Below are 16,556 nucleotides of genomic sequence, written 5' to 3' on the forward strand. Positions count from 1 at the left end.
ATATGCGTAAAAACATTCAAAAATTCAACTAAAATGAATCGGAGGCTGGGAGTACTTATTCGAATACAAGCCCTTATCATTCTTAATATGGGTTGAAACAAAAAAGGATGTAAATTTGTTCAAAGATTCCTCTAATTAATACTAACTAATGTTGGAATAGATTCAACTCAACAGATACTTTAGAATTTAATTAAGCTTGCTTTGTCTCAAAGACCAGATATGCAGTGGGGTTATGAACATTTTCCTTAATTTTAGCGAATTAACAACGGCCATCCGTGGATTGCTTTATCTTTTTACAAGTATATATTATAGTACATGAAAATATGGGAATCGGGCGGAATTCTAGTTTTATGGTCATAAAACGCCAAAAATTGTAATTTGGTCATGGCGGGGCAGTGACTATGATTCCTTAGGTCGTATTTGATATCTCCGAAAAATTTTAGGTGATCCAGGTCCTCGGGTCCGGGCCCACGAAGGAAGGCATGGGCTATAACACACGAAAATATGGGAATAGGGCATAATTTTAATTTTATGGCCGTAAAACGCCAAAAAATGAAATTTGTTTATGGCGGACGGTGATTGATTCCTTAGGTCATATTTGATGTCCCAGAAATATTTTAAACAATTCGGGCCCGGGGATGGAAAGCATGGGCTATAGCACATGAAAATATGAGAATCGGGTGGAATTTCAGTTTTATGGCATAAGTTCACTTAGTTTAAATTCAGTTCAGTTAGTTTAAATTTGAAAGCATAACATAATTTTTTTTAAAATATGGTCCAATTAAAAAAATAAAATGATAAAAATTATTTGAATTGGAGATGAGAAAGTTTTTAAATTTTTATCTATATTATATTAGAATGAGTGTAGCAAAAATAAATACTAAATTCAAACAGGCTAATAAAAATTCATATGACAATGTAATATTATTAGGTATTGAATAATATAAAATCAAAAATAACGAATAAATAGAGAAAAAATAAAAATTCAGATTTTTTATCATAGGAAAAAGGGTCAAACTTATTTAAATTTCAGATGAGAAAGTTTTTTATATTATACTAAGAAAAGGCATAATATAAGTCCACATAACTCAAGTCTAATAGTAAAAATCAAAAACTAAAAAAATCAAATAATTAAAATAAATTAGAGATAATGTAAGGACATTTATAAATCATAAGTTTAGAAAATAAAATAAAATAAAATAAATATGCAATACTTAAAAATATTATTAAATTTTAAATAATTTAAAATTTTTGAGCAATGTTTTTAAAACAAAATAAATATTTATTTCATAATTAACAAAATGATATATTTATCTTATATTATTAAAAAAAATTGATAATGATATTAAATAAATTTACAAGTTAATAAAAAACCACATAAAATGTAATAAGACTATATATTAGATTTAAAAAAATAGCAAAATTATGTTAAATTATTAGAAATTTACTATTAGAAATTAAAAGAAAAGGCTATTTGAATTTGAGATTAGAAAGTTCTTAAAACTATGATGCAAATGTTCAAATTATGGATAATACCAAGAAATTGAAGTCTTACTTATGAAAAATAAAATAATAATATAAAATAAAATTTTAAATGATAAAATAAATTTCCAATATAGGTAATTTTCAAAAAATTAAATTTGTATCTTAAAACTAAAAAATAAATAAAATTTATGTAAAGAAATAAAATAACATTTAAAATATTATTACAACATTTAGATATGTTCAAACAATTACAAAAATATTTTTCTATGATTAATATCTGAATCGAGGGCAGTTAGTTTGGGTTTGAATGCATAGCATAATTTTTTAAAAATGCGGTCCATTTTAGAAAATAGAATGATAAGAATTTTTTGAATTTGAGATGAGATTATTTTTTTGTTTTTTAAAATATTATGTAAAGAACTAAAATGACAGTAAAGTATTACTACAATATTTAGAAATAATGTGTTCAAACAATTAAGAAATTTTTTCTATGATTAAATAAAAATTTAAAAATACAAAATAAATCTTACTAATGAAAATTAAAAATTAAATTGTATCTTATAGCTAAAAAAGGAAGAAAATTTAATTGCATCTAATACAAAATTAATTATAAGAGAACTCAATACATTTGGAACATGAGAATCAAATAACTTATGCATTAATATTTTAGACTAATTAAAAGTTACAATTTAAACAAAATATGACATTATTTTGGATCTAGGTAAAACATTAATATAAAAACTAATTAATATTTGTAGTAGGAAGGGAATGTACATAAAAAAAGTTAGAGGTAGTGCGAGGATACTTATACTTTAAATTAATTTAAAAATAGATAAAATAAAATAATTAAATTACATTTTAAAATATTATTGATAAATTTAAATGATTAAAATATTATGAATAAGAGTATAAAAGCATAAAAATATATCAAATTTCAAGAATAAAATATTTATTTTTATTAAATACTATTAAAAGGATAAAAAGTAAGACATTAATTTATTTATAAGCTAATAAACAAATTATATGATAGTATAATAATATTAAACATTAAATAATATAATAACTATAAGAAAGAACAAAAAAGAATTTATGTAAAAGTGATGTGATGAATAAGGTATATTTGACTTCCAGATAAAAATAAAGTGATAATAAGAATTTTATTAAGATAATATGATCTAATGTGCTCGAACAAGATCGATCACAATATGGCATGTTTTGTATTCTTTAATATCGACAGCGGAACGAAATACAAGTACCAAAATCAAGGGGTTAGGTTGCTACAAATATATATATGAAAAAGATTGGTTGTTCACTACGAGATTTGAACAATAATTTCATATCATGTTTCATAATTAAATTCTCATGTTATATAATTTTTATCTGAGAGGTTTATATTTTAAGGTTATTTGTACATGATTCAAACAACCTACATCGCAATTTGAAATTATTTGTCTGCGCATCGAGTGGGTACTGATACTAGTATATTATAGTACATGAAAATATGGGAATCGGGCGGAATTCTAGTTTTATGGTCGTAAAACGCCAAAAATTATAATTTGATCATGGCGGGGCGGTGACTATGGTTTCTTAGGTCGTATTTGATATTCCCGAAAATTTTTAGGCGATTCAGGTCCTTGGGCCCGGGCCCACGAAGGAAGGCGTGGGCTATAACACACAAAAATATGGGAATCGGGCATAATTTTAATTTTATGACCGTAAAACGCCAAAAAATAAAATTTGTTTATGGCGGACGGTGACTGATTCCTTAGGTTATATTTGATGTCCCAGAAATATTTTAAACAATTCGGGCCCAGGGGTGGAAAGCATGGGCTATAGCACATGAAAATATGAGAATCGGGTGGAATTCCAGTTTTATGGCCGCAAAACGCCAAAAATGAAATTTGGGCATGGAGGGTTAGTGACAATGGTTCCTTAGGTCGTATTTGATGTTCTGGAAAAATTTAAGGCGATCCGGGTACAGGGGCTCGAGCCCACGGCGGAAGGCATGAGCTATAACACACGAAAATATGAGAATCGAGCGGAATTCATGTTTTATGGCCGTAAAATGCCAAAAATATAATTTGGTCATGGAAGGGAAGTGACTATGGTTCCTTAGGTCGTATTTGATATCCCGAAAAAATTTTAGGTGACCCGGGACCGGGCAAGGTAAAAGACGTGGGATATAGAACACGAAAATATGTGAATCGGACGGAATTCAAAATGGTCGTAAAAACCAAAAAATAAAATTTTGTCATGGCAGGAGGCGGTGACTATGGTTCCTTAGGTCGTATTGGATATTCTAGAAAAAATTTAGGCGATATTATTCTGGGGGCCCGGACGCATGGCGGAAGGCATGGGCTATAACACACGAAAATATAAGAATCGAACAAAATACATGTTTTATGGCCGTAAAAGGCCAAAAAATATAATTTGGTCATGGTGGGGCAGTGACTATAGTTCCTTAGATCGTATGTCGCGAAAATATTTTAGGCAATCCGGGTCTGGAGGCCCGGGCCCATGGCGGAAAGCGTGGATTATAACACACGAAAATATGGGAATCAGGCAGAATTCCAGTTTTATGACCGTAAAATTCCAAAAAAATAAGGTTGGTCATGGAGGGGCGGTGACTATGGTTCCTTAGGGCGTATTTGATATTCCAGACATATTTTAGAAAATTCGAGTCTGCGGGCCTAGGCCCACGGCGGAAGGTGTGGGCAATAGCACACAAAATTATGGGAAATCGGGCGGAATTCTAGTTTTATGTCCATAAAATGCCTAAAATGTAATTTGACTATGGAGGGGCAAAGAATATGGTTTCTTAGGTTGTATTTTATGTCCTGAAAATATTTTAGACGATCCGAGACTGGGGGCCAGGGCCCACGGCAGAAGGCGTGGGCAATAGCACAGAAAATATGGGAATGAGGTGGAATTCTAGTTTTATTGCCATAAAACATCAAAAATTGAAATTTGTTCATGGAGGGTCAGTGACTATGGTTCCTTAGGTCGTATTTGATATCCTAGAAACATTTTAGGCTATTCATATCTGGTGGCCCGGGCCTACGGCGGAAGGCGCAGGCTATAACACATGAAAATATAAGAATCAGGTGAAATTCCATTTTTATGGCCATAAAATGCCAAAAAATAAAATTTGGTCATTGGGGGAAGTGACTATGGTTCCTTAGGTCGTATTTGAAGTCCAAAAAAAGTTTAGAAGATTCGGGCCTAGGGGCCTAGGCACACGGCGGAAGACGTGGGCTATAACACATGAAAACATGGGAATCAGGCGGAATTCTAGTTTTATGGCCATAAAATACCAAAAATTAAAATTTGGTCATGGCGGTTTGGTGACTATGATTTCTTAGATCGTATTTGATATCCCGAAAAAACTTTAGACGATCTAGGTCTGGGGCGAAAGGCGTGGGCTATAGCCCATGAAAATATGGGAATCAGGCAGAATACTAGTTTTATGCCCGAAAAATGCCAAAAATAAAATTTGTTCATGGTGGGGCGGTGACTATGGTTACTTAGGATGTCCCAGAAAAATTTTAGGTGCTAGGGCCCATGGCGGAAGGTGTGGGCTATAGCACACGAAAATAAGAGAATCGGGTAAAATTTCAGTTTCATGGCCGTAATACGCCAAAAAATGAAATTCGTTTATCGCGGGTGGTGACTATGATTCCTTAGGTCGTATTTTATGTCCTGAAAAACTTTTAGATGATCTGGGACTAGGGGACTAGGCCCACGGTGGAAGGTGTGGGCTATAACACATGAAAATATAGGAATCAGGCGGAATTCCAATTTCATAGTCGTAAAACGCCAAAAAAAGAAACTTGGTCATGGCGGGATAGTGAATATGGTTCCTTAGGTAGTCTTTGATATCTTGGAAAAATTTAAGGCGATCCGGTTCTGAAGGCCAGGGCCCACGGCGGAAGGCGTGGGAAATAACACACGAAAAATATTGGAATCGAGCGAAATTCAGGTTTTATGGCTGTAAAACGCCAAAAAAGTCATTTGATCATGGAAGGGAGATGACTATGGTTCCTTAGGTCATTTTTGATATCCCGAAAAAATTTAGGTGATCCGGATCCGGGGGTCCGGGCCCATGATAGAAGGTATGGGATATAGGATACGAAAATATAAGAATCGGGCTGAATTCCAGTTTTATGTCCGTAAAATTCCAAAACATAAAATTTTGTCATGTCGGAGTGGTGAATATAGTTCCTTATACGGTATTGGATATCCCAAAAAAATTTATGTGATCCGAGTCTGGAGCCACGGGTCCACAGCGGAAGGCGTGGTCTATAACATACGAAAATATAGGAATCGAGCGGATTCAGGTTTTATGGCCATAAAACACCAAAAAATGTAATTTGGTCATGGCGAGCGGTGAATACAGTTTCTTAGGTCGTATTTGATGTCCCGATATATTTTTGGAAATCCGGCTCCACAGCGAAAGGCGTAGGCTATAGCACACGAAAATATGAGAACCAGGTTGAAAATCAATATTTTGGCCGTAAAACGCCAAAAATGAAGTTTGGTCATGGAGGGGCAGTGACTATGGTTACTTAGGTCGTATTTCATATTCCAGACATATTTTAGGCAATCCGAGTCTGCGGGCCCGGGACCACGACATCCCAGTTTGATTATATGGGGAATCGGGCGGAATTCCAGTATTATGGCCATAAAACGCCTAAAAATGTAATTTCATTAAGGCGGGGCGGAGACTATGGTTTGTTAGGTCGTATTCAATGTTCTGAAAAATTTTAGACGATTCGGGCCTAGGGGCTTGGGCCCATAGCAGAAGGCGTGAGCAATAGCACAAAAAATGGAAATCAGGTGGAATTCCAGTTTATGGTCATAAAATGCCAAAAAATAAAATTTGTTCATGGCAAGGTGGTGACTATGGTTCCTTAGGTCGTATTTGATATCCCAGAAAATTTTTAGGCGATTCGGATCCGGGGACCCGGGCCCATGGCGGAAGGCGCGGGCTATAGCATATGAAAATATGGGAATCGGGTGAAATTCTAGTTTTATGGCCATAAAATACCAAAAAATAATATTTGGTCATCGCGGGAAAGTGACTATGGTTCCTTAGATCGTATTTGATGTCCCGAATTTTTTTTTGATGATTCGGGCCAGGAGGCCTGGGCCCACTGCGAAAGGAGTGGGCTGTAGCACAAGGAAATATGGTAATTAGGCGGAATTTCAGTTTTAAGGCAGTAAAATGCCAAAAAAGGAATTTTGGTCATGGCGGGGCGGTGCCTACGGTTCCTTATGTCGTATTAAATATCCCGAAAAATTTTTATGTGATCCGGGTCGGGGGGCCTGGGCCTACGACGGAAAATGTACTATATAACACACGAAAATATGGGAATCAGGCGAAATTCAAGTTTTAAAAATTTAAATTTGGTCATGGCAGGGAAGTGACTATGGTTCCTTAGGTCGTATGTGATGTCCCGAAAACGTTTTAGAAGATCCGGGTCTGGGCCCACGGCGGAAGGTGTGGGCTACAGCACATGAAAATATGAGAATTAGGCAGAATTACAGTTTTATGGCCATAAAACTCCAAAAAAATAAAATTTGTCACGACAAGGCGGTGCCTATGGTTCCTTAGGTCGTATTGGATGTCCCAAAAAAATTTAGGTGATCCGGGTCCGGGGGCCCGAGCCCACGGTGAAAGACGTGGGATATAGCACACGAAAATATGGGAATCGGGCAGAATTCCAGTTTTATGGCCGTAAAATCGTAAAACGCCAAAAAATAAAATTTTTTCATGGCGGGATAAGACTATGGTTCCTTATGTCATATTTGATCTCCCAAAAAAATTTTAGGCGATCCGAGTCCGGGGGCCTGGGCCCATGTGTTGATACCCAATTTTGCCCTCATATTATCTCAAATAGTATATATACTTTCAAAACATCAATTTACATCATCATTTAGTTTACAAACCTATATAAATATTTTTCTATAATTTTTCATAATTTTTAGAGCTTAAAATTAATTTTCTTATATTTAAATATCCAATAATTATCCTTTAAATTATTTTTTGATGACTTAGTTGCCTACAATTATTATTTTTATATAATTACATTAATATTTTTAAGCTATTTGCGCAATTTTGCAGTAATAGCCTATATTCATACATAAATAATCTTTGTTTATATTATTTGTGTCAAAATAATATTTATATTTTTATAATGCTGCATTATTATTTTAAATTATTTTAGTACATAAATAATATATTTATTTATTTATTAAGCATTTTTATAAATTATTTTGATAAATTTTGGGGTATTTAAATAATAGCCTAATTTATTTTCAGACCTAAAACTACCCAAACCTCAGCCCAATTACCCCCAAGCCCAACACCAACAACCCACTACCCATTCCCATTTAAATAACCCGCCCCACCCCTTACTATCCTGGCCGTTGATCTCGAGTGATCAACGGCCCACAATAACCCAACCCCTTTTAATTACCCCTTCACACAAAACCCTAACCCATTTTCCCCTTTGCCCAGCCGCCTTATTACCCTCTCACCTCTCACCTTCTCTGTTAAACCCTAGCGGACGTAACCCCTAACCCTCTCTGATTTCGGCTCAAACATGGAATCAATCCATGATCTACTTACCTATTTTGTGATACTCTACTATTACGCGCATGTTTATGGTATTACTTAGTTCTTGCCCTATTTTGGCAAGAACTACTTCTCAAGAACGAGCCGATTTACTTTGGTTCTGTGAAGATCTGGACGATCTTTCGTCCATAAACATGTTATATTGAACGATTCTTGCATTTTTTTTTCGATTCAAGTCGTTAGTCCCAACTAGGGTTTGAGATTTTCCCTTATTCTTTACTGATTCTTGATTGATACTCTTCCTTTTCCCGTGTTTGACTAATATTTTCCTTATTTCTGTTTAACCCACTGTATTTCCCTTTTTTGACTTTATTTTGCCCCAAGTCTGACTCTAATTGATTTTCGTATGATATTTTCCTTATTCTCTGTTGTATTTGTCACGACCCCGGTTCACCCTCCGTGAACCATCGTGACGGACCTAATCCCTATGACTAGGTAAGCCTAATAATCCAGAAAATAAATCAATTTGCGGAAGAAAACAAATAAAAACCAAAATAGTGAATAAAACAGAGTTTCAATATCAACTCTCAAAACTAATACTTTTCCCAAAACCCGGAATCTCATGAAATCACAAGCTACGAATATAATAAAAGTGCTCTAACTCCACATGTCTAAAACAAAGTAAATATAAGAGGACTGTAACTACAAGAGAGAATGGAGAGAGTCTCTGAAGGATCGCCTTGCCTCAAAGATGGTAAGTCTGAGTCGAAGTACCTGGATCTGCACATGAAACATACGCAGAAAGGGCATGAGTACACCACAGCGGTACTCAGTAAGTGCCAAGTCTAACCTCGGCCGGGTAGTGATGAGGAAAGTCAGGGCCCTACTGAGGTTAAATAAAATATAAAGTTCGACAGTGTAGAATAGAATAGTATAAATAAGTACAACAGTAAAAGTAACACAGGATATAAAAGACAACAACAACTATTACGGAGGCAAAGTAAAAAACAGAAGGAAATACAGTTTAACACCAAATACTAACAATCGTGGATCTTCCAGGATACCGTCCTGTAGTCCCAAATATACATATCCAATAGATCTCCCGGGATACCGTCACGTAGTCCAACTCATAGTACGCAGGGATCTACCGAAATCCCGTTCTGTATTCCCAAATGTAAATACCCAATACTGGGGGAATCTACCGGGTGCAGTCACGTAGTTCCATATAACTATGCAGGGGGATCTACCGGAATCCCAAATCCGTAGTCCCAAATGTAAACAGACAAGGGGGAGCTACCAGAATCCCACATCTGTAGTCCCAATGTAAATACACAGCAACAACAGGAAAATATTTAGAGATGTCAAATTTCATATTAAGCCAAACAAGTAATTCTAGCCTAACATGGTGCACAGAATTCAGTGAAAAATATTTTGAGCGAATAAAGCAATTAAATCACTTAGACATGCTTTCCTAAGCTAACAACGGGCTTAATAGTGCAAGTAATAAAACAGGAAAGGAAACATACTAGTAATTATTTAATGAAACTATATTTCCAATAATTAGCACAAGTACGCACTCGTCACCTCACGTACAAGGCATTTCAATTATCAATAATACCAAATCCTAAGGGGAAGGTCCTCCACACGAGGTTAGGCAAGCCACTTACCTCGAACCAGCTCAAAATCAACCCAAAACCACGTCTTTGCCATGAGTACTCGACTCCAAATGGCCCAAATCTATTCAATTCAATTGCATAATGTAAATAACACTTCAAGTAACTAATTCAATAATTAAATTCTAAGCTAATACGCGAAATTAGGTAAAATGACCAAAACTCCCCTCAGGCCCACGACTTGGAATCGGGTGAAATTTACATTTTCAGAAACCTCGTACTCTCACGAGTCTATACATAACAAGAACACTGAAATCAGAGTTCAATTGACCCCTCAAATACCCATGTTAAGGCCTCATAATATCAAGCCCTAATTACTCATTTTCCCCAATTGTTTCACCACTAATTAGGTCTTTAATCACATATAAATGAGTTATGAAGTTAAAAATGTTACCTCCAAGTGATTCCCCTTTGGTTTCCTCAAAAATCACCCTCAAAAGCTTCAATCCCGTTCAAAAATGGTGGAAAAATGAAGAAGGGTCGCAGATGGGTGTCACACCTCCTTTTTCACCCGCACCGCCTCAAAGGGGCGCGGAAGGGAGTTTTTCCAATTAAAGGACAATCGAAACAGGATTTTATTTAAAGATACAGAGTTGCCACTTGGGAGATTTGTGGTGTCCCAAGTCACCGGTTGAATCCCGAATCGAGGAAAAGAATGACTCTGTTTAACAGTCTGCGCACCAGAAATCTGGATAAGGAATTCTGTTAACCCGGGAGAAGGTGTTAGGCATTCCCGAGTTCCGTGGTTCTAGCACGGTCGCTCAACTGTCATATTCGGCTTGATTATATGATTTTATACAATTATGAACCTACGTGCAAATTTTAACTGTTTACCGCTTTTGTTATTATTTATTCAAAGAATTACAACGTCGTGAGAATGCATCTCGAATTGCGCCACATAAATGTACCCGCAATTTTTGATACGTTCCAACTTCGTTGAGATTTGGATCTGGGTCACATAAATGTGCACCCGAGTTTAGGAAGATAACATTATTAAATACGCGCCTAAAGATACTAACACGTTGTTATTTTGAGAAAAGCCGTAAAGTTCGCTATGCGACCTGTCTCGAAATCTAAGCATTTGAAATAACTGTCCGTTGAGGGCCCCGCAGTTTGTGTATTCTTGTTTGTCGAGGCTCGTCTCATTCATTAAATTTTTTTAAAAAAAAGGAATTTGCAACATCATGGAGATTCATCTCGAACCACGTCACAGTCAATGTACCCGTGATTAACGACACATTTCGACTTCATTGAGATTTGGATTTGGGTCACATAAATGTGCACCCGAGTTTAAGAAAGTAAATTATTAAAAGTACGCGCCTAATAGTGACTAACGCGTTATTACTTTTGGGAAAAAGGCCGTGAAATTCGCTAAGCGGCCGATCCCGAGTTCTAAGTATTTAATATATATACAATCGTGAGGGCCCCGCAATCGGTGAGTTTTACTAGGCGAGGCTCATCTCGTTTATTTTGAAAGGACAATCCTAAAGTGACTACCTTTTCTCTTAAGTTCGTCTCTAAAATAAAAGAGAAGAGGTCCTAATTAGTTACATGTTTATAAGCTCGTGCCTCTTATTGTTTATTAGATTAAGACAAATGCAAACGGAAAATTGCAACAGAGCTTACTCAAGGGAGATTGTATGGTTCCTTATTCTATTAGTTAATAACACTAAAGTTGAGATTATGAATAGAACACGAGATTGACACCCAGTAATATCAAAACAAACTAACTATTCTTTGATTAATTTAAACTAACATTATTTGATGAATTGAACTATTGGAATTAACTATGTGTAATACAAAGCCATTTTTTTTACTCTTTTTACGACTTGTCGAAGAAATGCGTCAATGCTTAAAAAACTGACATTAGGCTAACATCAATCATTAACATTTGAGAATATTAGCTACTAACATTATTCACATTGCTATTTAAAATGATGTTACTTACTCAAGCGAACTCGCAATTTTAGAACTAACCTTATTAAACCAACATGCTGATTTCTATGAACTATTTGAACCTATTTCGTGGCATAACCTATTTGAAACTATTACACGACTAATGAAAAAAAGAATTAACTACACTATATTTCATAACTAGTAATCACAAACTAAGATTAATTGCAATTGATATTCACATGTTTGTAGAAATAGATTCAACAGTCCAGTTTATGCATTCCAAAGTCATTCTAATACATGCTATGCGATAACAAGTGAATTACTGCTTATACATTAAATTAAACACAAAGAAATAGTTATTTTCAGAAATCCATTCCAACAACTCTTTACTTCATTTCCTTTAAATTTGAGAGCTGTAGAACATGTACCTGGATAATGGAAATACAAGAAGATGAAAGAGCAATCAGCAACAGTAGTAACACAGCAAAACAACAGCAACCCAACAGCAATTCGAACCAAATTCGAGGCTCAGAAAAATTTGAAGAAAACCAAACAAGCTCGATAGAACAGCCCCAAAAGTTTGTAAAAGACTAAACATCAACAATACTAGTTCTGATATTCAGTAGTAAAAGAAGAGACCCACTTTTCAGTTTCTTAGCTCTCCAAACACTAAACCTTTTGGATAAAAACCAGCCTATTTTTTACTATCAAATTACTGAACTTTTTTGTTAAAAATCCTGCCTAGACTCTAAGAAAAACTGGAAGAGAAACGATTTTCTTCCTCCAAAAACCAGCCCCTTTCTGTCTTGAAATGACCCTATTAATAACCCAAAACAGGTATGGGCAACATATTTTAATCAATCCTTTTTAGGCTTTTCATACCATTATGTTTTGTTCCCCACATTTGCATGCCTTGTTCCCCACTATATTAAACAAATGTATTAGTTCTCACTACCACATGTCTTGTCTTTATTTAATTCTCTTATTCTCCACTACTGTATGCTTTGTCCGCCACTATATTAAACAATGCATTATTGCCCACTACCATATGTCTTGTCCCCCCACTATGTATTAAACAATGTATTAATTCCCACCCTTATATGTCTTGTCCCCCACTAGGTATTATTTTAATATTATTAATGCCCAGTGGACGGAGCACTCAAATTAATCATTTTTTTAAGACTCATTTCCCATATTACCCCTGAAACTACTGAAATTACCATTCTACTCCCATCCCCTTTGATCTGTATTACAAACCATATCAGCTATAACCAATTCATCTAATCAATTATCCAATTAATAATCAAACTCTGAATAAACAAACTCGCCAAACAAACTCCTAATCGACAACGTTCATGAATTAACAATAGAGTCAAATTCATATCAGAACAAACTTAGCAGAACAAACAGGTAAATCCAAATCACTAAACACAATCATCAATTGAACTCAAACTAGATCAAACAACATCATAACAAAGATGAATGATTCAGAACAAAACTATGTTGAACTACTACGGTCAGATTTCAGACAACGATTGATACACAGATACATGGGCTGAAATAACACAATTCTAAGTTAAATCCTGTACAAAAATGTAGGAATATTGAAAGTATATCGACGATGAACCCGGAAGCTAAAATCTAAGGACCAACACATAAAACACTCGACATTAAATTGTAGTCTATATTCATGGGTTCGAATTCAAACTAATACAAACTAACAAACTGGGGTTCCTACATTTAAACCAGAACTAGCAAAATTCAAACAAAATGAACATGAATTATCTATAATACAAACAAAGACCTGGGTTCGAATTCAAACTAACCCATCGGAACACAAACACAATCAGAGCTTGAACGTATGCTTGTTCAACATGTATTCCCGAAATTTAGCAATCATGTAGGCCATCTTCGAGCCAAGGCAGCATGGGTTGTAGGACAATATGCCAATGTTAACTTTTCAGATCCAAATAACTTCTGCAAAGCATTACACAGTGTTGTGGCTGGAATGCGTGATCCTGACCTCCCTATTCGTGTTAATTATGTTTTTGCTTTACGATCGTTTGTTGAAGTACTTGAGACTATCGTTAACAAGTTTGGTGAGGAGATGGCTCCTTATGCTAAGGGGTCGTTGGCGTGACAGTGGAGCTGGAGCAGTAGTGGCTTGGAGATGTTGCTGCTCGCTGCTGCTCGACGGAAAAGGCTGGTTGATGGTCAGCTAGCGACGGGCTGGCTGTGCTGGTCGTGAGGCGGAGCTGGGGCGGTGACGACGTGGTCGTGGTGGACGTGAAGAGTAGTGACTGACGAAGAAGAAGAAGCAGCAACGGTTGGTTTGTTTTGGGTGTTAAAGGGGTCATTTGGGGACAATGAAGACAGGAGGGCCGTCATGGGGGGTGGTCGTTTGGACGACGATGACGAAGAAGGCAGCCATGGGGGATGGGCGTTTGGATGAAGATGAAGAAGAAGGGCAGCCATGAGGGTGGTGGGTTCGAAGAAGAAGGAGAAAGAAGAGGGGGCGGGTGTTTAGGGTTTTGGGGTTTGAAAAAAATGAAAAATGGAAGAAAGGGGGGGTGGTTGTTTGGGGTTATGGGGCGGACCGGGTCGGGTCAACCCGGTGGGTGTTTGGTTCTTTGGGCCTGTGGTTTAAAATTGAAGAAAAGGCTCAATCCGATTTTCTTCTTCTTTTATTTCCATTGCTTCTTTTTCTTTTTCTTTTTTAAGATAAAACTAAAATTCTAAAAATTCTAAATTAACCTATAGAACTAAATTAATTTATAAAAGTACTAATTAACTCTTAACAATTAAGACACAATTACATAGCAATTAACGATAAAATCACACAATTTGGACATTAAATGCTAAAATTACGATGTACATTATTTTTATGATTTTTTGTTCTTGTAAAACAAACTTAATTGCTCCTAATTGTAGAATTAAATCCTAAATGCAAATGCGACATATTTTGTATTTTTTATTAATCTAATAAATAAACATGCACAGACAAATACAAATAATTATCCAAAAATGCCACGAAAATTCTCAAAATTGCACACAAAGGAAAATTGTTTTATTTTGAATTTTTGGGAGTAGTTCTCATAGGGCAAAAATCACGTGCTCACAGCTGCTCCTCTTTGTCCGAAAACACAAAGAGTTTTTGTGCAAAGATAAAGTGAGCGGATATGAGCGATTTGTGCAAAGAGTTTTTGAAAAGATTTAACCGAACCTTTGCTTCAAAGGTTTCCTACATATCCCTGGCTAAAAGGGAATCAGGTTAATGTAGTTCGGGAAGTTTTGGTAGCTGGGCCTACCATGGGACTGCAATGTTGCTGCTGTTGCATGCTGTTATTACTGCTTTCCGACCTCCTTATTACACCATGCTGAAAGAAAACAAGAAGCTAGACTAAACTATAGTCTATGAATTACAAAATCTTATCTAGATCTTCAGTCGTGCTCTTCTGTCTCTTGTTGCTTTGATGTCTCGATGACTGGTGTTTCCTCTGATGTTTCTTTCTTTCTTTCCTGACTCGTAGTCTTCTCTTGATTGCTGAATTTGAACTGCTTATTTCCTTCTTGTGAGCTTAGAATTATTTTTCCTTCGAAGCTTGGACCGCCTTCCTCTGCTGGGGATTTTTGTTGTTTTCCCCTGGGGATTTCGGTTGTATTCCTCTGCTTTACTGACTTCAACACCAATTACTTCTTAAAATATAACACCTTTATTCTCCAGGCGGGCTCCTAACTTCGATTTAACTTCTTAAAGATAACACCTATGCCGTTTGTTTACTTGTGGCTCGACTTGCGGTCTTTCTTCTGATTTCTGCTGGGGTTTTTTGTTGTAACACTCCGCTTTACTGACTTCAAACTTTAATGTATTCCTCTGTTATATGGGCGGGCTCCCAACTTCAAAACTTGAAATGCAAAGATTGAAATGTATTCCTCTGTTATATGGACGGGCTCCCAACATCAAAACTTGAAATGTAAAGACTGAAATGTATTCCTCTATTATATGGGCGGGCTCCCAACTTCAAAACTCGATATGTAAAGACTAAAATGTATTTCTCTAATATATGGGCGGACTCCCAACTTCAAAACTTGAAATGTAAAGACTGAAATGTATTCCTCTGTTATATGGGCGGGCTCGCAACTTCAAAACTTGAAAATAAATCACCATTCCTTTCTTCAGGCGGGCTCCTGACCTCAACAACAACTTTGAAAAATAAAACGTCATTCCTTTCTTCAGGCGGGCAATTGACTTCAACAACAACTTCGAAAAATAAATCGTCATTCCGTTCTTCAGGTGGGGCTCCTGACCTCAACAACAACTTCAAAAAATAAATCGCCATTCCGTTCTTCAGGCGAGGCTCCTGACCTCAACAACAACTTCGAAAATAAAGCGCCGTTTATGCAAAGTCAGGCGGGGCTCTTGACATCAATAACAACTTCGAAATATAAATCGCCATTCCGTTCTTCAGGCGGCTCCTGACCTCAACAACAACTTCGAAAAATAAATCACCATTCCGTTCTTCAGGCGGGGCTCCTGACCTCAACAACAACTTCGAAAAATAAATCGCCATTCCGTTCTTCAGGCGGGGCTCCTGACCTCAACAACAACTTCGAAAAATAAATCGCCATTCCGTTCTTCAGGCGGGGCTCCTGACCTCAACAACAACTTCGAAAAATAAATCGCCATTCCGTTCTTCAGGCGGGGCTCCTGACCTCAACAACAACTTCGAAAATAAATCTCCATTCCGTTCTTCAGGCGGGGCTCCTGACCTCAACAACAACCTTGAAAAATAAATCGCCATTTCGTTCTTCAGGCGGGGCTCCTAACCTCAACAACAACTTCAAAAATAAAACGCCATTCCTTTCTTCGGGCGGGTGAGACTTCAACAACAACTTCGAAAAATAAATCGTCATTCCATTCTTCA

This window comes from Nicotiana tabacum, chromosome 10, assembly GCF_000715075.1.
Source record: "Nicotiana tabacum cultivar K326 chromosome 10, ASM71507v2, whole genome shotgun sequence".
NCBI lineage: Eukaryota > Viridiplantae > Streptophyta > Magnoliopsida > Solanales > Solanaceae > Nicotiana > Nicotiana tabacum.